This window comes from Octodon degus, unplaced genomic scaffold (assembly GCF_000260255.1).
Source record: "Octodon degus isolate 3935 unplaced genomic scaffold, OctDeg1.0 scaffold00172, whole genome shotgun sequence".
In the NCBI taxonomy this organism is placed as follows: Eukaryota; Metazoa; Chordata; class Mammalia; order Rodentia; family Octodontidae; genus Octodon; species Octodon degus.
The window spans coordinates 460,199-485,520 of NW_004524748.1; the positions used below are offsets into that span (position 1 = coordinate 460,199).

Below are 25,322 nucleotides of genomic sequence, written 5' to 3' on the forward strand. Positions count from 1 at the left end.
AATAAAACTTTGAAAAGAAAAAAAATAAAAAAAAAAAGATTCCCTTATCTGCCAAAGGTGGAGTAAGATTTCACCTTAAATATACATTTATTTTATATATTAAACAATTAATGGATACTTTGATTTATCCATATACTAATATTGTGAAACATTCGACACCACATACCACAATACAATTTTTTTTAAAAAGTCAGATGAACAGTGACATAATGCATCCTAACTCAAATGGCTGCAACCAGAAAAGAAGAAAACAAGTCAAATATTGGTGAATCTGTGATTACAAGGCACCTTTAAATGTCTGTTCACGGGAATGTATAGTAGTAAAGTTAAAGTCAAAAATGGAAAGTTGAGTCCTCCAAAAGTTAAAACTAAATGTACTATATGATTCAGTCATGTATTGATGTTATGGAAAGGTGTGAACTTCAAAGAGCTTGGCACACCTGCCACTACCACACTGTCTGCTGCCACACACTTACCCATGCTGGGTTCCTCACTGCCTGCAGCTTTCCTCAGCACACATCCCACATGCCTAACTTCTACAAATTCCTGGGGTCTCCATTGTAGCTTTCACTCATTCACACAGCACTGTCTACTGTCCACTTACAAGACCCTACCAGGGAATGTAACTATGTCCCCCATTTTTGCCTAGATGCCTAGGCCTTCTTCTGAAATCTTGGTGGAAACCTTTACAGCCCCAAAACACTTATATTCTGTGCTCCTGAACAATCAATATCAGACAGATAGACAATTCCAAATTTAGTCACTAGCTTAAATATTGTCTAGGTCCCCATGGGCCCAGCTACAGTGGCATCTGAATTCTTTCAGAGCTCAACTTGGGAGTAATCTTGTGCAGATGTCCCTAAATGAAGTCCAAGAATTCCCCTCTTCAATGAAAGACTGACCATTTTACCTTGTTGAAAGAGCATTGTGTGGAGCCTTGATTTCTCAATGACCTTCATGACTTCTGAGATGACTTTTTGTTCCTGTACAAAGAACTTGGCTTCTTTTTAGTGCCAAGCCTTCCCCAAACCCTTATTTACTTTGTCTCAGTGCTGTAATCACTTTATTCCTGACAGAACTACAAACATCAACATCACTGAGTTTTGCATGTTGCTCTTTATTGTCACTGTAGCTCTGAATAGAAGGAGCCAGGAGTACCTATGCCATGGTTGGAATTTTATGCTGTCTTGGATGTTCTCCACCAGTTTTTAGAGTTCACTTTTCTTAAACTTTATCTTCTAAAGTCTCAATCATGGCATAAGTTTAGGTGAATACATTGCAAAAATAAGACACACATAGACTCTAGTCCGGTTTGCAGTAGTGTCCTTATTTACTGCTTGTGTTAGTTGATACATTGTGTCAACTTGGCTGAATCAGCTCCAGCAGTTCTCAACATGGGGGCCTTGCCCTGCAGGTGGGCAGGGCCCAGGAATTGAGAAAGGCAGGAAGCCGCCCAAAGTCTCAGTCTTCAAAGGAGCTTGATCTTTGCAGCCGCGCCACTTTGGAGGAGCTCGGATCTTCACTGTGGAGCGCTGGTCTTCTCAGCGCAGAAGGAAGAGAGAGGTTTGATGGACGCCGCTGCAGCTGCTGCTCCTCCTCTGCTCTTCATTGTTTTCTGCCGCATGAACTGATGTTGTTTGCCTTGGAGCCCGCGGAATATGGACTGAACCCTCCAGTAACTGTGAGCTTAATAAACCTTTCCTTCCTTCATTTTGAGTGTTGGATATTTGTTCCAGCAATGAGTAAAAAGTAACTAAGACACTGCTGAATCTACTGAGCCTGTTCTTCCTTAATGATGTATTATCAACATACTGGTCTTCTGGCTTTGATCTAAAACAAATTTGAAGCAACTATCACTTTTCTGAAATCTAAGGCTTCTCTATTTGGCATCTTCAAAACCTTTCAAATATATCCTAAATCACAAATCCAAGTGTTTCTAAGTCATGGGACCACGCACAGTCACAGCAATGGGCCTACTTACATGACACTTTTCTGCATCTGTGTTTTCTTGTCTCTAGGATAAATTATCAAACATCCACATTGGGAGGGAGGAAAGGTGCATTTTGGCTTGCTGTTTCAACAGAGGTAGTCTATGGCCGGCCAACTATAAAACAGATACAGAAGCTTGGTGGGGGAAGACTGCTTACAAAGTGGCAGCAGGGGGGCTGGGGATTTGGCTCAGCGGTAGAATGCTTGCCTAGCAAGCTGGAAGCCCTGGGTTCGGTCCTTGGCACCAAAAACAAAACATAAACCTCCCCTAAAAAACAGTTCAACCAAAACAATACGGTAAAATAAAAAAAGACCAAAAACAAACAAGGCAACTGCACACAAAGTGGCAGCAGGAAGCAGAAAGAGGAGAGAAGACAGAGATGAGACATGCCCTTTGGAGCTACCCATAGGGGCCTACTTTTTCTGTGCATAACCACAACCAAACATGAGAATTTGGGGGGTTATTTTAGAATTACACCACAGCAAGGGATGCAATTTTAAAGAGGTATTGAAACCAGGCATCCTTTTCATCTCCCCAGTTTTTGAGAAAAAGCTTCCAGGATTTTCCTACTCAGCATATTAGCTATGGCTTATAATAACCCTTTCTCTTTAAATTGTGAATATTATGTATTTTGTGCTTAACTAATGTCATACTAAAAGTCCTCATTATGGTTTGGATCTCCCAAGAGCATGAGTATATGATATTTAATTTTTTTTTCTTGAATGCTGGAATTGAACTGTGGGCTAATCTATTTTAAGTAAAATGCATGGTCACTGAACTACACACTACCTTATGTAAAGTACTTTTTAGGTTCAGGTATTTTCCTTCTATTTTCAACTTTTTGAGAGTTCTATAGTGAAGTGATGTTGAATTTTTTACTTTTTTATAAATCTATTCTTTGAAATTATCATAGTTTTGGTCCTGATACTGTTGACATAATCATGTTTATTGATTTGCACACATAAATGATTTAATCCCTGAAATAAATACTCTTGTATTTGATTTGGACAGCAGTGTGTGTGTGTGTGTGTGTGTGTGTGTGTGTGTGTGTGTAGCTCTTTCATTCGATTAACAGGAATTGTCTAAAATGATTAGAAGATTTTCTTTCACTTCAATGTCTGGGAAATAATTTGAAAATAAGTGGTATTATTACTTTTTATAATATGTTTTAGATTTCAACACTGAAGCCACTGTATCCTAGATTTTTGGAGAAAAATTTACTACTGATCAAAATTCATTATTTATATTTTTCAGGTTTTCTATATAATAAGTATTTATTTTACTTTTACATTAAATTATTTTGTACTTTTACGTTATTCATGCATTGTCATTCTAAATTTTGTGCAGAATACATTAACATGAACTCTCTATAACCTCTTGAATAACCTATTTAAATATTTTGAATTTATTGATTTCTCAGCAAATATATATTCAAGGAACAAAAATATATCATCATTATATCTACCTATCAATTTATCTAATCACTTCTTTATGGAAAAAGCATTAAAATCCTTTCTTTTTGTGTTATGGAACTGTATGTCAGCTACGGTAACATGTTGTGCAACAAAAGTCAGACTTTATTTCCTGTATTTAATTATAACTCAATAAACTTTGGCCTGTGTTTTCTCATTCAAAAAATACAGTAAGTATTTATAATTGCCCAGTGATTTATTTTTTCTTCCACTAATCAAGTATAGTTGGTGTTTCACCTAATTCTTGATGTGCAACTTCAAGGTTTTTCTTATTAGCACTTTCCCCTAAATATTTATTGTTCCCTGTATGAACTTCCTTGTTAATACTTTCCTGTGTTCCTGAAATTTTGCTACATTATTTTTCCGTTTTAATATGGTTGATTTTATTTTTAGTATGTCTTTTCAAATGTTTCTGCTGATCCAGTTTTTTAAATCATAGGAGTATGCAGGCATTAATTGTATATTTTCCACTATTCCTCCTGTTGTTGATTTTAAAATTTATTCCAATGTTTTTAGGAAACTTATTTGATATAAATTTTTAACTTGAATAAAGCTGTTCTGAGGACAAACATTCTATGTGTTGTTAGAAAGTTTGGGTATCCTCGGTTTGGATAGAATGTTGCGTAAATAAACTATCAGTCCATTTTACTAGAGGCCTATACAATTCAGACCATTTCTTATTAATTTTTTGTTTGATGATCTCTCCATTGGTGATACTGGTTATTGAAGTCTCCAACAGGATAATAACACCATCTTTGTCTCTATTAGATAATTTTAGTACTTGTTTATTATTTAATTACTGAAATGGTGGGCAAGCTCATTTATACACCTTCTTACTATAATGACCCTCTATAATTCTTAGCTATGAAATAACTAATTATTTTCAAGTATTATATCAATCTCTTTATTTTTCTTCCATCTAAGTAGTAACCAGGTCTGCCCCTGCTTAGCTTCTGAGATCAGATGAGATCGGGTGCATTCAGGGCGGTATGGCCATAGACTTAAACTCTTTATTTTTCTAATACATTGCTGAACTACTTTTCTGTCCTGTCTTAGTTCTCATTGAGTTTCCTCAAAACATTTATTTTGAACTAGGACTTGGAATCCCATTCAATTCAGCTATTCTCCTTCTGGGTACGTTCCCAAAAGAACTGAAAACATCACACCATAGTGATATATGTGCACCCATATTTATACAGCAGAATTTGTCATAGCCAAATCTTGGAGACAAATCAAATGTCTACCACTTGAAGAATAGATAAAAAAGATATAATATTTTTATGTAATGGAGTATTACTCAGTTATAAAGAATGTCAAACTTGAGGTCTATATAGGCAAATGGGTACAAGTAGATTACGTATTCATAAGTGAAATACATCTGACCCATATGTGTAACTTTCCTATTGTCTCCCTAGTATAAGAACCTGAAAGAATAAATAAAATCTGAAAGGTATCATATAGTAAAATAGAAACTGAACATAAAGAACAAAGATGAAGGAAAAGAAAAAAAGATAGGAACAAAAGTAAGGGGGAAAAATCATGCCATTGTATGTTCAGGATAGCTGAGATAATTGTAGTACTAATTTCTATCAGTGTTTAAAAAGTAGCTTTTTTTTCTTTCTTTCTTTTTATTTCCTTTCTTTTTTTGTGCAGGGTCTCACTACGCAGTTGGACTCATAGTGGTCCTCCTGTTTTCTGCTTCCCTAGCACGGGGATTGCAGGCATACAGTACCACTGTTGGACTCCATCACTGGCTCAGCATACCTGGGGGTAGGTCCAGTGTGGCATGTCATGCCAGGGATCAAACCCTGCGCCCTGCACTTACCTAAGAACATAAAAGTTAATGTTTAAAATGTTCACTTTGACTAATTGTATGCTAATGTCTACGATCTGAGCAACTATGTCAAAAACAGCCAGCAAAGTGCAATAAAAAAGAGTTTCAATAACTCTCACATTATTCTTTAAATGTCTAATCTCTTATCAATTAGTGTACTCATTTTAAAATATATTTTTAAAAAAGTAAAAATGACAAGAAAAAAATTAAGGTTTATTAAAAGTAAGTGTTAATGTTTTATTTGACCAATGCTGCATACCTGTATTTATTAATCTGAACAACAGATGTGATGATGAAAATATGTAATACAATGACTATTGTTAAATTTTATTCTTGTTTTGAAATTCTGTACCATATTTATTGTTGTTTGTTACTGTTCTGTCTTTGTTTCTTCTGCTTGTTTTTAGTTACTAATATAAAATTAAAAATAAAGATATAGATATCTTTATATGATGATATTTCATTTTAAGGTAATAATAAAAATGAATCTATGTATTTATTTTAATTTTTAAATGCAAATTATACTTAATTCATTAATAGGGATTGAACTCAGGATGTGGCTCTTGCCAGGCAGGCATTGATGCTCCTGAGCCAACTCCCTGGCCTTCCATCAGGGGATTTCTAAATTCTTGATTCAGTTTGATTGTATTATGTATTTCTTGTGTCCTGAAATTTACACTTTATGACTTTCAAAGAGATGGTCATATCCACCTAGGATATCATGGCCCTAAAGTTCTTACAGAATCACATTCTTATTCTCTGGACTATGGAATGAACAACGTTCTACACTCGTTGATTTCTAATGCATTATTGGTATTGAATGTCTTCTCTGTTCCCTCCTCCTTGCAGCCTCCATCCTCTGCCTCTGCTCCCCCATCTCCACCACTGGACTCCCCCTTGTCTCCTCCTGTCCCAAGTGCTGCCCCACTGGTGTCCCCTGCATCTCTCCCTGAGCTCTCCTTCCCCCTCCCTGCACCGTCTCCTTCCTCTTTCTCTCCCGCTCTCCTGCCTTTCCCTCCCTTGCTCCAGCCCCCTCCTACTCTGTCTCCAATGTTATTCTTTATCTTCTGAGTCTAATGTCCTTTTCCATCTCTACTCTCTGTCAGTCTGTCTCTCTCAATCTAGGAAAATATTTATCAATTTTGTTAACATGATCAGGAAATCAATTTTTTCTATAGTGATATCCTGTTTTACATTTCATTGATTTCTTCCCAACTTTTCAGTGCTTACTTTAATTTTAAAATTTTTGTTTTCTGTAATTTCCTAAATGCAAATTTTAGTTTATTGATATTAATTCATTCTTACTTTAATATATATATATATATATATATATATATATATATATAGAAATAATATCATCTTGGCTAAAATTAGATAAACATACAATATTAGTTTTCCTATTTTATGTTTCACTATAGGTAATTATATCAGGAAATATGTTTATTTGCTTATATAGACATAAAGAAAAAATTACTGCTGAGTACTTATTCTTGTATCTGGAGGACTTGAGTATTTCCCAGAACATAAGCTACACACAAGAGTTATAGACATAAGGATATATGAGATAAATAGATGAAAGAATTTTTAACCACATACTAAATATTTTTGCTTTTCTTTAAAAAGCTATATGAAGTTATAAAAATTTACTAGCACACTCTAGAAACATATAATGATAACCTTCATCAAGAGAATTTGTACCTGTACATGAAATATCTTGCTTCCTTTTTTTCCTGTTCCCTTCCATTCCCTTCAATCCTCTTTTACCTGCTTATTTTTAAAAGCTTTGCTTCCATTTCTTCATCTCTACTCTTTTTCTATCCCTTATTTCCTTTCTCATTTTCCCCTCCTTGTTCCCTTCTTATGTGACTGTTTTCTTTTTCCATTTGTCAATATATACTCTACATTTTAGTCCTTATTTACATTTTCAGCTTCTTAAATCAGAGAAATAATGCAATAATTACACATATGTGTCTGATTTATTTTAGTTATGATTATGGGATGATGATCTATCAATTATCTAGAAATGTCTCCAGTTTATCCTTCTTTATGGCTGACTAGTACTGCATTGTATAAAAACTATATCTTCTTTATCCATTCAAGGTTTGATGGGTATTTGGGCATTTGGTGCTAGTGGACATCCTTGTCTTGTTCTTGATTTAGAGTCAAGAAAATCTTGAATTAAATCTTTAAGGTTTTTTTATCATATAGTATAATGTTGGCTATTGGATTGTCATAGATGGGATTTATCATATTAAGATGAAGACCTTCTATTCCAATTTTCTATCAAATTATTATCATGAATCAATTTTGAACATTCTCAAATGCTTTTTCTGTGTCTCATGAAATGATAATATCATTTTTTGTCATTGGCTTTATTAATATATTGTATTACATTTATTATTTGCCTATGTTAAACCACCCTTGCATCCCTGGGATGACTGGTACTTGGTCATAGTGTATAATCTCCTTGAAGATTTGAGTCACTCTGCGCCATTATTTTATTGAGGATTTTTTCATCAGTATGTATTAAAGAGATTGGCCTGTGGCTTCCTTCTTTGTTGAGTTCTTCTCTGGCTTTAGGATCATGGTAATGCTGGTTTCCAAGAGTGATTTTGAGAGTACTGCATCCCTTTCTACTTCCTTCAGAATTTATAGGTGCAGTGGCATTAGATATTCCTAAAGGTTATTATAGAATTCAGTAGAGAATAAATCAAGACTTGGACTGTTTTTATTTCTGATTTTTATTACTGCCACAATTTCATTAACTAACATTAGATTATTCAGAATTTTTAAATCTTCTTGATCCAGATTTTCTCATTTATATCCATCTAGGAATTTATGCACATCTTCTGTACTTCCCATCTTATGAGAATACAGGTTCTCAAAGTAGGTAAAGAGCATGTTTTAAATTCTTGGAGCACCTGCTGTTATTTCAACTTTTTCATTCTTAATTGTATTGATGTCAGTCTTTTGTTTCAAAAAGGTTGGCTAAGGGCTTATCTGTTTCACTTAGTGTTTTAAAAACTCAAGTCTTTCATTTATTCATCATATTTTTTTCATAGTCTCATTTGCTTTATTTTGTATTGTTATCTTTGATTTCCTCCGTTTGTGAATGTTAGGCTGGACTTGACATTTTCTGGAAGTTAAAAGTCCAGCATTAGGCTATTTATTTGAGCTGAGTCTGGTTTTCTTTTTTTTTTTTTAACCATAATTTTATAGAGAAACAAATAGCAACGAGACAGTTTCAAACCAAATTGGTAGGACAGTTTCAATAATTAACACATTGCATACATTCTTCCAAGTGGTTAATTGCTCTACAAGATGCAGACATGATATCCTATTTACAAACACTATTAGAACAAAACCCACTATTCATTAAGAGAATGTAACTATGTATCTATTCTAACCATTTTGAATACACAGATACAAAATGTACATTCCTCTGTATACCCTTTTTTTGTTAAGTTCCTTTATTCGAATATTGTAGGTGTGTTAACTCAGCAAAATATTCTAAAAGAGTCTAGTAGTCCATAATAGTATTGGGTCTTCTGCTTCAATGACAATGTCAGAAATTGTTGACTTGAGTCCTCTACAGCTCAATGTAACAGCATGTCTTTACATCTTATATTTTTTTATACTTTTCTGCTGAATGGTTAAGACCATGATAAAGCAAGACCTATGCAACAAGAGTTGTAGCTTTTGTATCTGATAAAGTCAGTGAAATCCCCTCAGGATTTATCCTGAGATCCTGTACCTCAGATTGTAGATCCTTTTTCAGTGTCAGCCATGTGCATGAGTCATGGCCATTGCTTGGCCAAGGTGCTCTCTGTGAAAGCCTGAGAGAATGTTTTCTCTCCATGTGACTCTCCTTAAGCACACTCTACATCATCGATCACTTTCCTCTGTGGCCCATAATCTCCTTGATCAGAAAATTTGGGACACTACTGAGTTACGTGATGTGACAGTCCAAGTTCTCATATGTCCTGAGTCTTAATTGACCTTGAAAGGCTAGGGACAAAATGTTGGCTTTCCTTGCAGCCCTCCTTTTCATCTAATTTGGTCTGAAAACTTAGGTTGTTAACCCTCAAGAAGAGAAGGTTATTGTTATTACCATACAACCTAGGCTTTAAGCTTAACCTCATTATCTGTCTGAATACCATACATCTTCGGCATAACACGGAACAGGTATTTTTCATCAAATATTGATATGTTGAACTTTAAGTTCCTACAGAGTATGATGAAAAACATTTAAAAATTAGAATATATTTTATAAATAGGCATAAAGAATTATATAATTCTCATGTTTACACATAAGTCCAAAAATCTAACCATATACAACCTTGAAGCAGGACAGACCCACAACATTCCTTTTCCTGTCTCTTGCCTTCATTCACCACCCCCTTCTTTTTGAACAGTTATCTCCCCTTGAGACAGCACAGCAGCAACTGGCATGTCTTGAGAAGCAGCCCGTATTCAGAAGACCAGAATGATCGGCACTCCAAGCCTGAACTTACTATTACAAATTGCCATCTTCAGTGCAGCTGCTTAGTTCACAGGTATCAGTATATATAGTTATTCAAGGTGAAAGTCATTATAGATGTTACTGCTATTTTCTTTTGAAGTTTGTTGATACACTTCAGGTTTACAAGATGACGACCTTCATTATAGGGAATTTGTATTTGTAGATGATGTAAATTTTTTTTCTTTCCTTTTTCTATTCCCATCAGTTCTTTGCAAACCCTTTCCATTCCCTTTTATAAAGCTTTATTTTCATTTATCCTTCTTTTCCCATGTTTCATTCCTTTCTTCCCCTCTCCATATTTACCATTTCATTTTGATCATTTTCTTCCTAGTTCACAATATCCATTGTATATTTATATTCTTGTTTACATTTTCAGTTTCTTGTACCAGGAAGGTAATGTGATATTTACACATGTGTCTGATTTATTTCACTTACAATTATCCCAAGGTCCATCTATTTAGCCGTAAATGTCTCAATTTTATCTTTATGGCTCAGTAATACTTCATTACATTAAAAACATATTAAAATATCACATTTTTAATCTATTCATTGGTTTTGGGGCACTAGGTTGCTTCTAAAATTATCTATGACCAACTGTGGCACTATAAATAGGGGTGCACATATATCGCTGTGTTATGATGCTTTTAGTTGTTTTGGAAAGATACCCAGAAGAATAGCAGAGGCAAATGGGATCACTATTCCTAGTTTTCTGCAGAATTTCCATATTGATTTCTGTAGCGACTGCACCAGCCTAAACTCACCAAACATGGAGAATGCTTCCTTTTCCCCTTGGTACTTCCAGCATTTGTTATTAATGGTTTTGATAATAGCCACTTTTTCTATAATGAGATGGATTCTAACCACTGCTGTAATTTGCATTTTTAAATGACTAGCAAATATGGAATTATATATATATAATGTGCATATATATTATGCATACATTGTTTATAATTTGTGCTGCTTCTTCTGAGAAGTGTCTATTCATTGCAGGTCCCATTTTTGGATTGTTTCTTTGAATTTTGAGGCTCTGATTTTTTTCAGTTATTTATATGCTCTAGATATTAGAATGTTCTTGCTTATGTTCTAGATGTTAGGTGGGTTTCTATTTTTTTGTGTGTGACAAAGAGCTGGCATAATATTTCCACTCTATTTCTTTATTTTTATTTTGTATTCTAGGGACGGGTCTACAGAGTGTTCAGGGTCTCACTATTACATTAGACTTGTAGTGATTCTCCTGCTTACAGCCTCCCAAACGCTGTGATTATAGGTACAAGACACCACACTCAGTCTCAATTGCTGGCTCAGCATGACCTGAGGGCAGGGCAGTCAAGGCTGCCTGGGAATGGAATTCTTGGTCTGCACCTGGCTGTTTGCAGCTGCTTTAATCTGCTGAGCTATTTGGCTGGCCAGACTCTGTATATGTAGATCTTCGATTTATTATAATTGTAATTTAGTGCATGATGATAGACATAGGTCAAATTTTAGGAGAAGTTATCAAAAATTACCTGGACACATCATTGCTTTGCCAAATATTTTCCAAGCAAATACAATCATGTAAGTGTTTTTGATTTTTAGCTGTAAAGACAGAAAGAGTATGTTACTTGCTTCTTTGACTTGTAAGCCTGCTTTTGGGAGCTGGTGGTAAATGATGTGAAGGGAATGGGGTCAAACCCTTGTGTGGACAGTGGTGTCGGGTGTGGAATATTCCAGAGAAGCAAGCCAAAAACCAATTCAGCTATAACATTGTAAGGATGACACTGATAGCCAAGTTTAAGATCAGGTAAGTTAGTTAGATAAACTTATTTTTTGAATTGAATTTAATCCATGTCCTATGTCAATACAATTTTCTGCAATGAAGGAGGTATTCTGTATCTGTGTTGTACATTCTCAAAGCCCTTTGTCTCATGTGATTGCAGAGCATTTCTTTTTTAAAAATAATTTTATTGAGAAAAAAAAAACAATGACACAGTTTCAAAACCAATTAGTAGGACAGTTTCAATAATTAATACATGTTGTTGTCTTCTTAGTGGTTATTCATAGTGCAAGATGCAGACATGATATTCTGTCCACAAACACTTTTAGAACAAATATTTCTATTCATTGAATTAAGAGAAAGTAGCTGTATATCTATCCTAACTATTTTGAATATACAGATACAAAATGGTCCTTCATTTCTATACCCTATATCTGTTTAGCTTTCTCAGAGAAGGGTATTCCATTGTCATTTAAATGTTGTAGGTTTGTGAATTCAGCAAAATAGTCCAATATAGTCCAGTACTCCATAATAGTAGTGGGTTTTCCGTAAGACTGGCAATGTCAGAAGTTGTTGGCTTGAGCCTTTTACAGCTCAACATATTAATATGGCTTTACTTTTTATACTTCAGTTTTATACTTTTCTGCTGGATGGTTAAGACTGAGATAAAGCAAGAGCTATACAACAAGAAATATAACTTTCTTATCTGACAAGATCAGTCAAATCCCCTCAGGATTTATCCTGAAATCCTATACCTCAGATTGTAGATCTTTTGTCGGTGTCAGCCATGTGGATGAGTCACGGCCATCGCTTGGCCAATGTGCTCTCTGTGAAAGCCTGAGAGAATGTATTCTCTCCATGTGACTCTCCTTAGGCACACTCTACATCATCGATCACTTTCCTCTGTGGCCCCATAATCTCCTTGATCAGAAAATTTAGGACACAACTGAGTTACATGATGTTACAGTACAGGTTCTCCTATGTCCTGAGTCCTCACTGACAAATGCAGAGCATTTCTAATGGCGGTATTGTAACTGGGAGCTAAATTTTTACTTTATTTACTATTAATTAACAATACTTCCTAATGGACAATATATTAGATCTATTTCGACATCTCATCATTTCTGTAAAAGTTATCCATGTACCGCTTCAGTTTTAGACATACCATTCTTTAGAAAATGTCCTTTAATATTTTGATAATGATAATGTCATTACATAAGGAGTGGAATGATCCCAGTATTAATAATGACTGAGAGTTTGATGGGATTCAGAGAAAAGATAAAATTGTTATGAACACTATAAGGGGCACTAAGCCTTATATTAGATATTAACATTCATTATTATTTAATATTAAAATATGATAATCTTGTTGTGGTCATATAGATGCATGTTTTTAGTATACCAGAACTTTAAGGGTATTAGTTTAAAAAATCAAATTATAAAAGCACTAAGGAAGAAAATGCATCACTATTGTTTTATGTTTGAAAATATATTTTAAACAGAAAGGAAGATTTATTTCCTTCCTTGGGATATTGAGAGAAAAAGTGGACCAATCTTCTACTACTTTTCTGTCTACTTTTACAAGATTATCTATAGTTAATTTCTGACAGAAAAAAAAACTTGATTCCAGATTTCAAACTGGGAGAAAAATATTGATTTAAAAACTTAGTTGCTTAATTTTCTATTAGTGCATATGCTATACATAATATATTAAGTACATATGCTGACTCTGCAAAATACTTGTACAAAGTTTTTAAATGTCATGATTCTTTTTTTCTCCATAATTTTATTGATAAACAAATAGCAGTGAGACAGTTTCAAATCAAATTGGTAGGACAGTTTCAATAATTAACACATTGCATACATTCTTGCTAGTGGTTAATTGCTGTACAAGATGCGGACATGATATCCTATTTACAAACACCATTAGAACAAATCACTCTATTCATTAAGAGAATGTAACTATATATCTATCTTAACCACTTTGAATACACAGACACAAAACAGACATTCATCTGTATACCCTTTTTTGTTAAGTTCCGTTATTTGAATATTATAGGTGTGTAAACTCAGCAAAATATTCTAAAAGAGTCCAGTAGCCCATAATAGTATTGGGTCTTCCACTTGACTGGCAATGTCAAAAATTGTTGACCTGAGTCCCCTACAGCTCAACATAACAGCATGACTTTTTTGGTTCACCATGCTCTGCTTGGTGCATTTTCGAGAGTATTTCACTAGTCTTCCCTCTCATCAAATACAATTCCTTTTTATATTTCTTTATCTTAAACAACATATGAGTCTGAAATATGGAACAAGATATAAATTAGTTTAACCAGAAACATTAAATCTTGTACAGAAAGAATTGAGAATAAAATAAAAGTTCAGTGATCCAGAAGTGGGGAAAGGCCACATTCATGTGGACAGTGTACAAAAGGGAAGTGGATAATTGAGAGTTAGGTGCAAGAAAATGTCATAGTCACTCTGGGTCATGTAAGAAAAGCCAAGAAAGAACAAAAAGGAACAGTGAACCTTTGTGAATGTTCCGAAATGGAAAAACAAAGGCATGAAGGTGACAATAAACAAAATAACCCCTTTGTTTTTAAAAAGGAAAAAAGAAGCATTCTCTATAAAAGTCAAGTTGTGTGAAGATTGAACAAATACTTAACCTTTAATTTCAAAGATTTTCATATTTTCTCTAAAACTTTATTGTAATTTAAATTAACATTTCAATATTAATTTTTCTGTTCTGTAAAAGAAAAGTTTTTAGATCCTAGTGTGAGTCACAAAAATACTGTCACTCTATTCTCAGACTGTCACAACTAATATTAAATTGAAAGTTAAAGAAAAAAAAATGATTACAGACAGCTCAGCAGACTAAAGCACTTGCTTTAGGCAGAGTGCAGGAGCCAGGGTTTGATCCCCAGTGTGCTGTGCTTGTTCTGCCCCGAGGCATGCTGAAATGGGGATTGAGATGGGCGTGGTGGTGCACGCCTGTAATCCCAGCACTTGGGAGGCTGAAAACTGGAGAATCACAATGAGTCAGATCTACGCAGCAAGACCCTGTAGACCCTGTAGACCCTGTAGACCCTGTACAAAAAAAAAAAAAAAAAAATGAGCACTTGATACCTATCAAAAGATTAAAGCACACACGTACACACACACAAATACCTATACACGAACACACACACACAAGTGCGCGTGAGCTCACACACACACAAAAATAAGAAATTGAACAATGACTGTGTTTGGGCTGGAAAGGCAGTATGAAGTCCCTGCATGTGTTAAATAAATAAATTTTTCATGAAGGATCTTTGCCATGATTGCACCAGTTGAACTATAAAACCATCGGAATAAATCTTGACAATTTTCCAAATGTGTACTGATCTCAGAAGAGCAACACAGTGTGAGCAAGTTACTCTCCACCAATTTTTTTCAGTGAAGGAAATACCACTATGAAGAAAAAATTCTTAATTGGGGACACTTGTAACACAACTGGTTTTAAGATATTGGTGAATATTTATCACAGATGAAGGAAGGCAAAAATGAGAAGGTGAATCAACGTCAGAAAATAAGCATGAGCTTGAATACAGAATACTATACTGTAACAGGACAAGCACCAGGAGAGGAAGTCAATGATGCCCACATTGGTGAAAACAGGAGACTGACAAGTCACCACTGCCACAGAGGTCTGACAATAGCTCCACCCATCATCCCACTCCCAGGTTTTCAACTCTGCTGATCAGCTTTGAATAACAAGTTGTATGAAAAGGAACATGAACTTGCAAATGTCCTTTCTTTGAGACACCAAGACAAAGAGAAACAGTATCTTAACATAAAGGCCTTCAATGGTACACTCTTCCATGCAAACACACTTTATGTTCATGGAATTGAGCAATGAGGTCCATATAAGTTCATAATAACCTAAGAACAAATCATAAACCCAGTGTAAATGCAAACTGTGTTAATATGAATCCTTATGTGAAAATCCTATGAAAAAGAGAGATGTATGAATTTGTAGGCATAAACCCATTTATCTCAGGTGTTACTGCCTTATACAAAATTTACATCTGTCAATAAATGATCACTTAATAATAATTAAGATAATGGGATTGATATATAATAAGATTGATATATAATAAGGTGTAAAATATCACAAATGCATACATAAAACAAAGAATATATATTGTAAAACGTTTTAATGTATAAAATAGCAATATCTTTGAGGGAAAATAAACTATCTGCTCATTGGAAAAAAGTTAGGGGAGGAAAATATATACAGTTTTCTGTATAGTGAAAGTATAAAAGAGAACATATATATGAATGACACTTAAAAAGATGGAAACAAAAAATTGAAATTGAGATGACAATGATTTGACATGTGAAATTATGAATTCTGAAAGTCTAGGCCTTTCATTTGGTTTCATTCTATTTCATTTTATTTTCAATTCCCTGCCACATGAAACCTGTAGACATTTTATTGTATGCAAGTGAAATGTTCCAAATTGCTGTGAGAATGGAAAAAATCTGAGAGCCCATTGACATTTTAGATAGATTTTATATATTTTGTACTTTGAATTGTTTCCCTTCCACAAGGTGGGTGATGGGGGCACCATCAAAAATTTCTGTCTTACTGGAAAGATTTTCCTTCACTTTTGACTGTAGGGCTGTTTCCAACAGGACTATAGTGCCACTAAAATCCTTTACTCAGCTTACACACTATTCCCCATGGACATATCGATTTGATCAGTACAGAAGTCCTAGGTGACATCCCGCAGGCATCATATTAAGAGAGATGGAGAAAATCTAATATACTTCTGGGGAAAATAAGATGAGGTTCTAGGTCACCTTAAAACTTACCCAATCAGTCTTATTTGTCACCTGTGAAAAAGGTGAAATTTATATCCTTAACTGCAGAATATGCTGCCTCTGGGCCCCCAAACCCCTGTAGACATTGTGATTACTTCTTAGTGGTGAAAAGAATAAGGTACAATTTTCTGTATTTTGTATTTTGGGGTATATCTTTCTCACTCCAGGCTGCTAGACCCATAAAACCTTCACTGGTTTTGTGAACTCCTAAATTTTTTAAGAATTATTTTTGTTTGCTGCACGTGATTTAAATTCCAAGGTCTCCACAATGTTGTCATTTATGACTATCTGGTCTGATTAACATGAGGATATAGATAGACTAGCAGGTAAAGTTACAAAGGATGCCTAGAGGAAAGTTACTTTTGGATGCATTACAACACAAGCCAGTGGCAAGGTCACCTAGCAAGCCTGCAGATGCACATAGCTTCCGGTACATGCATTATGTATTGCTTATGATTCATTTCCTTGATAAGGATGGATAAAAATGCATTTTCCTGATTAATAATGGCATTCTATGCATGTGGGTCTGGAGTAATGGTGTCTTAGCAAAGCCAGCATCTGGCACGGTAACTGCAATGGGACTTTTAAAATAGTAATCTGCTGTCATCTTTCAGCATCTGTTTTTTTTCTTCTTTAATGGAAACAGACTGATGAGTTAGTCGATTTCCATGACACCTAGGTTGTAAAAAATAAAACTTTCTATTCTCCTCAGCAAACAAAACAGGTTTGAGTTCTGGCCTGCCTAGCTTCTGATCGGAAATCTTGTCATTGTCTTCTTGAGGATTTATTGTATGTGATTCCTTTCTATCTTGCTGCTTTCAAAATTCTTTGTCTTTCAATTTTGACGGTTTGATAATGTGTCTTCTGTTAGGGCCTCTGAGGGCATTCTACATTGGAGAGCTGTAAGTCCTTTGAATACTTAGGTTCAGGTCTTTCATCATTTTGGGCAATTTTCAGCTTTTATGTTTTAAAATAGATTTTATGCACCTTTCCAGCTCTTCTTTAAAATTCTCACCATATTTATTTTAGTGACTTGCATAATTGTATGCTGCATATTCCACATATTCTGTTCTCCTTTCTTCAGATTTTTTTTTCTTTCTCAGAGTAATTTCTATTGTCATATATTAAGTTTACTGACTCTTTTGACAAGTAGAATTTTCCTTTGAATCCCCCCAGGGAATCATCTGGATTTTGTTACTTGTATTTTTCAGTTTGAGAATATCTTATTTTATTTTTGGGAGTTTTACTTTTCATGTTTCCTTCGTTGTTTACACCTCGGTGTCTTAATTTTCTCAGTCTTCTCTTGGTTGAGGAGCCATAAATGCTTTTTTCTTTTAAAGAGAATGTTTCATTTTCATACAGGTAATACTCAGGATTTTCACACTGAGCTGCATTTCTAGATTATTATTATTATTGCTATTATTAATTTTTGAGACAGAGTTTTGCCATATCCCCTAATCGCCTTAACTGGGCTTGAACTTATGATCTTCCCACCTCACCCATCACACCCATCTGAGAAGCTGGTGGAGTCTCATCAGCAGAACTTCCAACAGATCTTTTTCAGGTACAGTATTTGTTTCTTTATTAATTTTTCTCCTGTAAATCAAACATTCTTTCCTAGTTTTACATCTTCTTTTGTTGGTAAATACTTGATATTCAAAACTAATCATGTGTCTAATCCTTAAGTTCCGTTTCTTTCTGTTTTACTATCTCTATTATACCTTTCAGGTTTTATTTATTCTTTCAGGTTCTTACACTAGGGAGACAACCTGGTATTTACACATATGGGTCTGATTTGTTTCCCTTATGAGTACAGCCTCTAGTTGCATCCACTAACTATAAAGCCTTCGAGTTTATTTTTCTTTATTATTGAGTAGTACTCCACTGTATAAAAATGCCACACCTTTTTCTTCCATTCATCAAATGATGTGCATTTTGTTTGTTTCCAAGATTTGGCTATGATACACCATGTTGCTATAAATATGAGTGCACATATATCACTGAGAGAAAGGATAAAAGATAGAGAAAAATGAATAAGGAAAAGCAGGCAAGTGCATATACAGGATGACTGAGATGATTAGACTCATAATTTTCATCAGTTTTTTTTTCTTAATAGAATTAATGCTTAGAATTTTCACCTTGACTAACTCTGTATGCTGATATCTATAATCTGAGCAACTGCATAGGACAGCAATGTGCAATACAAAAACCCATCGCTGAATGCCTCTCATCTTGTTCTCCTAAATGTGGACCATTTTTAATGTCTTATCAATTATTATACTCTCTTTAAAATAAGTCAAAACAAAAAAGACAAAAAAAATAAGATTTCTTGAAAGCAAGCACTAATAATCAATTATGTCCCAAATCTTGCATAATTATATCTGTTAGCCTGAACAACAACAGCCACTGTTAATTAGATATTCCTTTCTCTTTCTGTACCACGGATCCAACTCAGGACCTTGCAATTCCACAGAATAAGTGTTGAGCTACATCCCAGCCCCAGATATTCCTGTTTTGAAAATCTGTAACATGTATTTTTACATGTTGCCCTGTTTGTTTCTTTTTTCTATTTATTTTTGCTTCTGATTTACTCTTCAGAATAAATTAAATTAAATTTTAAAAACTAAAAAAATATAATCCTGTGATAACGGTAGAAATTAAATTCTCCACCCTCCATCTAGTTGGCCCCATTCTCTTTGTCCCCCCTACCAATTCATATTGAATAGTTTCTGTGGTTTAGCAGAGCACTTTTACATCTTAGCAAACACAGTATTATCTTAGCAGGTCTGTCCTATGACACATTTCCAGTTAGTTGTCTGGCAAGAAGAAATTTGGGTAAAATTTAAGGTGTAGAATTGTTTTTGAAATGAGAAGAGTTCATGTTTTGTTAGGAAAGAACTAGTATTGCCTTATCTTAGAAAAGGATGTCTGATGATATTAAGTAAATGGACAAAAGTGGGTGAAGAGCCAGCATTTTCATCTTCCCTGAGATGGCTATGCACACACCAGTCTCAAACTTTCATTATTTCATACAGGAGGATCTTGCTTCAACAGGTATGATGGTCTACATATAAATTCAACAACCTGCACATCATCACTTCCCTTGTAATTCTTTGCTCCTTCCTCATATTTTCCTCACACTGGAGATCTTTCTATATGTTACTTTATATATAATCTGGCTTTCAAATTTAACTTTTAACTATAAGCATAATCTGCAAGATGAAGATACTAATGATCTTTAAGTGTAATTAAAGCACAAATCAGGACCTGATGAATGAGATTAGTGAAAGGAGTCTAGGAAACAAGCTAAACCTCCCATCTTGTGAAAACAAGATTCTGACTGAACAATAAGTCTTATCCTGTAACTTTATTCTGGACTTCCTAGTTTCCAAAACTGTGAAGAGAGTTGTCTTCCTGTGCTAAGATTTATCCAGGACTATGAACTATAATAGTGTATTGTAATCATCACAGAAATGAAGACAGGCTTCCATGAGAGGTTTTCAGGGCATATAGCATTAAGTTGATAACTGACACACAGACAAAAAAGATAATTACATTGAACACAAGGCTTTGTTAACAAGATGATTTTCTTAATCACATCTATTCTGAATCTTATTCCATGCCTTTTTCATTTGCCTGATTCATGATATGGCTATGCCGTCAACCTGTTTTCCATCAAGCCTCTCTGGGTTTCTCCTTTTCCTCTGCAATTCCACAACTAGTGAAAGAGCTATAACCTACTAATGTAGTTACACGAACACAATAGCTACCAAACTTGTGCATATTTCTCTTGTCACTCTATAACTCTTTCCACTGACATTGCTTGTGGTACAGAGTTTATGAGAGATGTGAGTTCTGGAATGATTTTCCCTGTTCCAAAATTTGTATGCAGCAAAGTTTTTCTATACATTACAGCTGGATTTATTATGTCAAATGCAACTTACTTTGTGTTAGTCCATTGGTAAGTTTTCTCCTTTTTGCTTCTAGAATAATATGTGAATTTTTAGCCATGAATTTCAAGATCTCAGAAGATTTTTTCAAATTTTCTCATCTCATGAAATATTAATCATTATGTTTATGATGTAATAACCTTCTTTTGTAATTTCTTTAATATTTATAGCTTTATAGCTCAGTATTTGTGTGCATACTACTATCTTCCAACAGAACAATTCTCCCAGTTATTGATGTGGGAAGCTCCTTTTGCCAGTTATTAACTTAAATATTATACATCCAGAGTACAGCGACCTGACAGCCTGTCTGTGTGCTTTTCCACCTTCACATCTACCCACTTATTTATGACATTATTTCCATGGCATTTTCCAGACTTTTTTTTTTTTTTTTTTTGGTCCTGGGAATTGAACTCAGCACCTTGCACTTGGTAGGCAGACTTGATTTTTGTTCTTTTTATGCACTCAGAAAAATGAGCATATTTGATTGTTTTCTTTCTGATTCATAATAACAAAATTTTTCAAATTCAATAAATTGTTGATCTTATTACCACTGTATGCAGAGCTTCATAGGAACAAATTGGTTAAAGTGTTCAGTTGGATCCATGTTAAATGAGTATATTTGTTTAAACGTTCAAAGATAAACAATTCTAGATAATTGTAGTAAGTGATCGATTTCCAATGATTTCAATTTATTTACTGTTGACAGAATGATTCATGCAAAGATACGTGGGCAGCCTGAAGTAAGGATTTCCCCTGGGAGAGTTTCTCACAGATATTCTGCATTAAAAATTAGTCAATAACTGTGTGTTTACACTAAGTGGCAACATACTTTTAAAGGATCTCCACAGCAATTTCACAAAAAATTATAATTATAGCAAGCCATTGTGATTTGAGGAATCCAACATTTTCCTGGTTATTATTATCTTAAAGAATACTTGAGCAATATGAAAAATGAGAGCTTTTGTCATCTTTCTAAAATCTTAATTACGTTTTCTTTACGGAAAACTAAAAATGTATGGACTGATATAGCTTAAAAATGTTTTTGTTTTCCTCAATTAAATAGTTAATTTTAACTCTCTCAACTCTCTTAAGAAATTTTAAATTGCACTTATAAAAATTTCAGAAGAAGCAAACTAAACCACACCTGTACTACCTCCTCTTCCTTTATCCTAGTGATTACACCTTATGTAGAATGTGTCAGATATTATTTTATGAAGTATAAGAAAAACAATAGCAATATTTAAAAATTCTGTCCTGGCCATATTTCTAATGCATGGCATATGCACCCCATGAATTACTTATTAGACGACATGAAAATAGTAATACAATTTTCTTCTTGTAATAGATGAAGAATCTGATGAGCCAAGTATTTGAATAACCTGTATAACTGATGTAGTAGTAGAAGAGTTTCATTTTACTTTTTATTTATTTTATTTTGTTCTTAATTTTTTTTTAGTGTATTGTTACAGGGTCTCACTGTACTGCTCAAACCCACAGTGATCCTCCTGCTTTCAGCAGGCATTACAGGCGTGCACTACCATGCCCAGTTTTGGTGACTGGCTCAGTGCAATGAAACATGCAAGACAGAAAGTCAGATTATGGTAAAAAGATTGGTGCTGAGCCGAATGCACACAGGATTGCTGTGTCTGTGTCACTTGAGGTGGAACCAGTTTCTGGAATTCTGGTAAACCGTGTGTGTGTGTGTGTGTGTGTGTGTGTGTGTGTGTGTGCTGTCATTGAGAGTATTTCCAAGAGAAATTAGCATGAGACTGAAGGGAACAGACAGAAATGTCCACTCCAGAGTAAATAAGAAGCACAGACTGTGTCAGGTCCCAGAGACAACAAATATTGGTGAGGTCTTTTTTGTTGTTGTTGTTGTTATTTTTTGTTTATTTGCTAAGAAATGGGGCAACATTTTTTTGCTGCCTTGGACATCAGAATACCTGGCTCTGTGGCCTTTGGAACTCAGGGCCCTGAATGGTATCACTAGTATGCTCTACCCTGGTCCGCGACTTCCAGCAAAAGGTATAATGAGGGTTCCTCTCCTGGAGTTCTGGTGTCTGATGCCTTCAAACTTGGAGTGTACCGTATGATATGCATGTTGGGTGCTCAAGCTGTAAACAAACTTTTCTAATTGGTTTTGTCAAAAGACAGGCGGCCCATTGTGGTGCACCAGCTAGATGCAATTAGTGCTGTGTGCATAAAGTTCCCAAGGAAGTTAAGATGAGCAGAAAAATGTCAGTGATTATTAAATATTTTCACTTTCATATTGAATAATTTATTGTATCAAGATCAAACTTGTCAGGAGTTAATCATTGATTCACTACCATTTATTTCTGTAATTCAAGGTTTTAAAATTTTTAATCAGTTTGTTCCTTCCATGATTTTTGTGATTCTCTGAAAATTATTTTTCCCATCCCAGTATTTGTCTTGTAAGTTTTTATTATTTTACTTTATTGACAGAATATTTTTATTAACTCATTATTTCAAAATTCACCATTCACTTTTTATTTTGTAGTTTTTATTAGCTAATTTTCTGGTTACTTTGCTCAAATAAGCACTTTATTTTATTTTTTCACTGTTTTAAAGGGTAAATTACTGCATTGTATTGGTAGGAGAAACACAGATGATAGGTAAGAAACTAAAATTCCACACAGATCATTTTGCTGAAATATGTCAGATAAAAGCAAGAAACCAAGTAGTTCCTCTTTGGAATGTTAGAGTAACTCATCAAATTGAAGATTTATGTACAGACATGAAATCAAGTGTATTACACCTTACAAGAGGATGAATATAAATTAAAATATTATAAATAACCATAGCTGGACTCTTTACTATACTGTTGCTTGTATTTTCTAGGTGTCAGCAATCAAAAATACTCTATGTAAATGCTTGACAATAAACACAAGTCCTGAAATTGCGAAAATGTGGAATGACTTCTTAGTCTTATAATGTGTCCTGAACAATTATATGTTGACATTTGTACTGGTTAAGAAAAAGCAATAATGGGTGAAAATGCAGACATCTTAGTACAAATTAAAGAAGTAGCATGAAGCTAGTCATTTTTCATTGCCACACATTTGTAGTATAAACTCTAAAAAAAGCCAGTTTCATGTAAGAATGGTCTTCTGAAAATATTAAAATTATTTTATTAAACATGGGTCCCTGAGTACTTTTTAATGTGATGTAATGAAATGTTTGTACGTAATACTTAGGATGATGGCTTAAGACACTGAAACAATAGTTACAAATTTAACTTTTCTCAGAGCACTATTTTTACTTGAAAAAGAATGATAAATTTGCCAGGTATGGCGCATACCTGCATTTGGGAGGCTGAAGCATATAAGCCACTCTATTTCTATATATTTTTCCTACAATATTACAATGTTTAAACAATCTAATTTTTTATATGGGCTGGACGGTTCTGGATTAATAGGAACAAATGGTGTTTTGTTGCCTAATTTGTTATTCATTATAGCTACTTTTACTGTGTGAACTTAATTCACATCATTAAAATATGTTGACTTTTCGTATATGATTGGCTTACAAACTTTCTAACTTTAAACTTTCAAACTTTAATTAGAACTTTAATTAGCAAACTACTATATAACTGTTTCTGTGGTAGCATTTTGTGAATTGTATTTATATTCAGTATGTTTCTGTGATAATACCTAGGTAAGATGATTTACTGAAATTCTGAGGAACATTTTTGTCCTGTTACCATGATTTCATATTAATTATTTTCAAAATCAAATTATGTTGAGTAAAATATAGTATATATTTTATAAATGTACCATTTAGGGTTTTAGTAGGTAAGTGGAACCAAAATAAGTGATAGTAATACAGATATTGACATACAATAAGAGAGTTATTGGATATTTTGTACCTTTTACTATTGCAAGAGCTAATGAAGATCTTTATAATGTGACCCCATCTGCAATTAGTACTAGACAAATGTCCTTGTTGCACAGGTAATAATATTTCACATTATTAACCTGGTATTCCGCATGTGATAAATTCACTAGCAGGAAAGGTTGGACACCTCTAAGGTAAGGTTCCAGAATTTGAATAAAAGCTGCAATTACTATTATTTTATCATGTCTTTATTGTTTCTATACTAGTCTTTCTCCTCTATTTTTTATAGTTTTGTGTCAGTCTTTCTTTTGAAACAGTAGAAATCGAACAGACTTTATTCAATTGCATGTGAATCATATGTAAATTGGACTTTTGGAAGACAGTGGGCAAAAGAAAAAATGAGTTGAAACAAATTAAAGTTGATGTATTTGTCTTCAGTGACATAATAGCATCTATTTTATAAGTGACATGTTCTAGCTAAATGAAAGTTGGGGTCATAAACCACTCAAACTAACAATAGTGAAAATGGTCTTTCAATTTGTCTAATTGGATGCTAGCTATAGAACAAAGGAATATGATAATTGTGTTTATTTTACACATAGCTGAAGGGGAAGCATGGCCCATTTCAGAAAACAAATTAGTGAAAATAAAACAAAAACACAGCATGATACTTGTTCTTTTAGCTTTTAAAACTTTTATCCATAGCTAAGTCTTTGGCCTTGTTTTCTGATGGTTTCTCTTTTAACTTTTGTAAGAAAGTAAAGTAAGAATTCTTTATAACACACTAGCAACCAGGAAAAGGAAAACATATATAAAAATATTATTTGAAGATGTACTATTTTGTTCGTTCCTTTCTTACATCACGACATAGAGAGTTAGAAATAACTTTCGTTCTATGGTGCACAGCTGCATCCGAGCACAATCCACGTGAGGTTTAAGGCCTTTCTATATTTCTTTCTTTCCTACTTTCTTAAAAGGAAGCAAATCCACATTTACACAGACCACAAAACCCTGCAAGTTTTGTCACCTACTCGTATTGCCAACCAAATCAAAGCTGTATTCCTTATCTTTTCCTTCTGT

The 25,322-nt window shown here is 34.1% G+C and overlaps 1 pseudogene; it reads left to right on the forward strand.

Annotated features, from left to right (window-relative positions):
• Positions 1 to 15,310, forward strand: part of LOC101565711 — a 26,660-nt pseudogene extending 11,350 nt beyond the window's left edge.
• Positions 15,311 to 25,322: the final 10,012 nt, after the last annotated feature.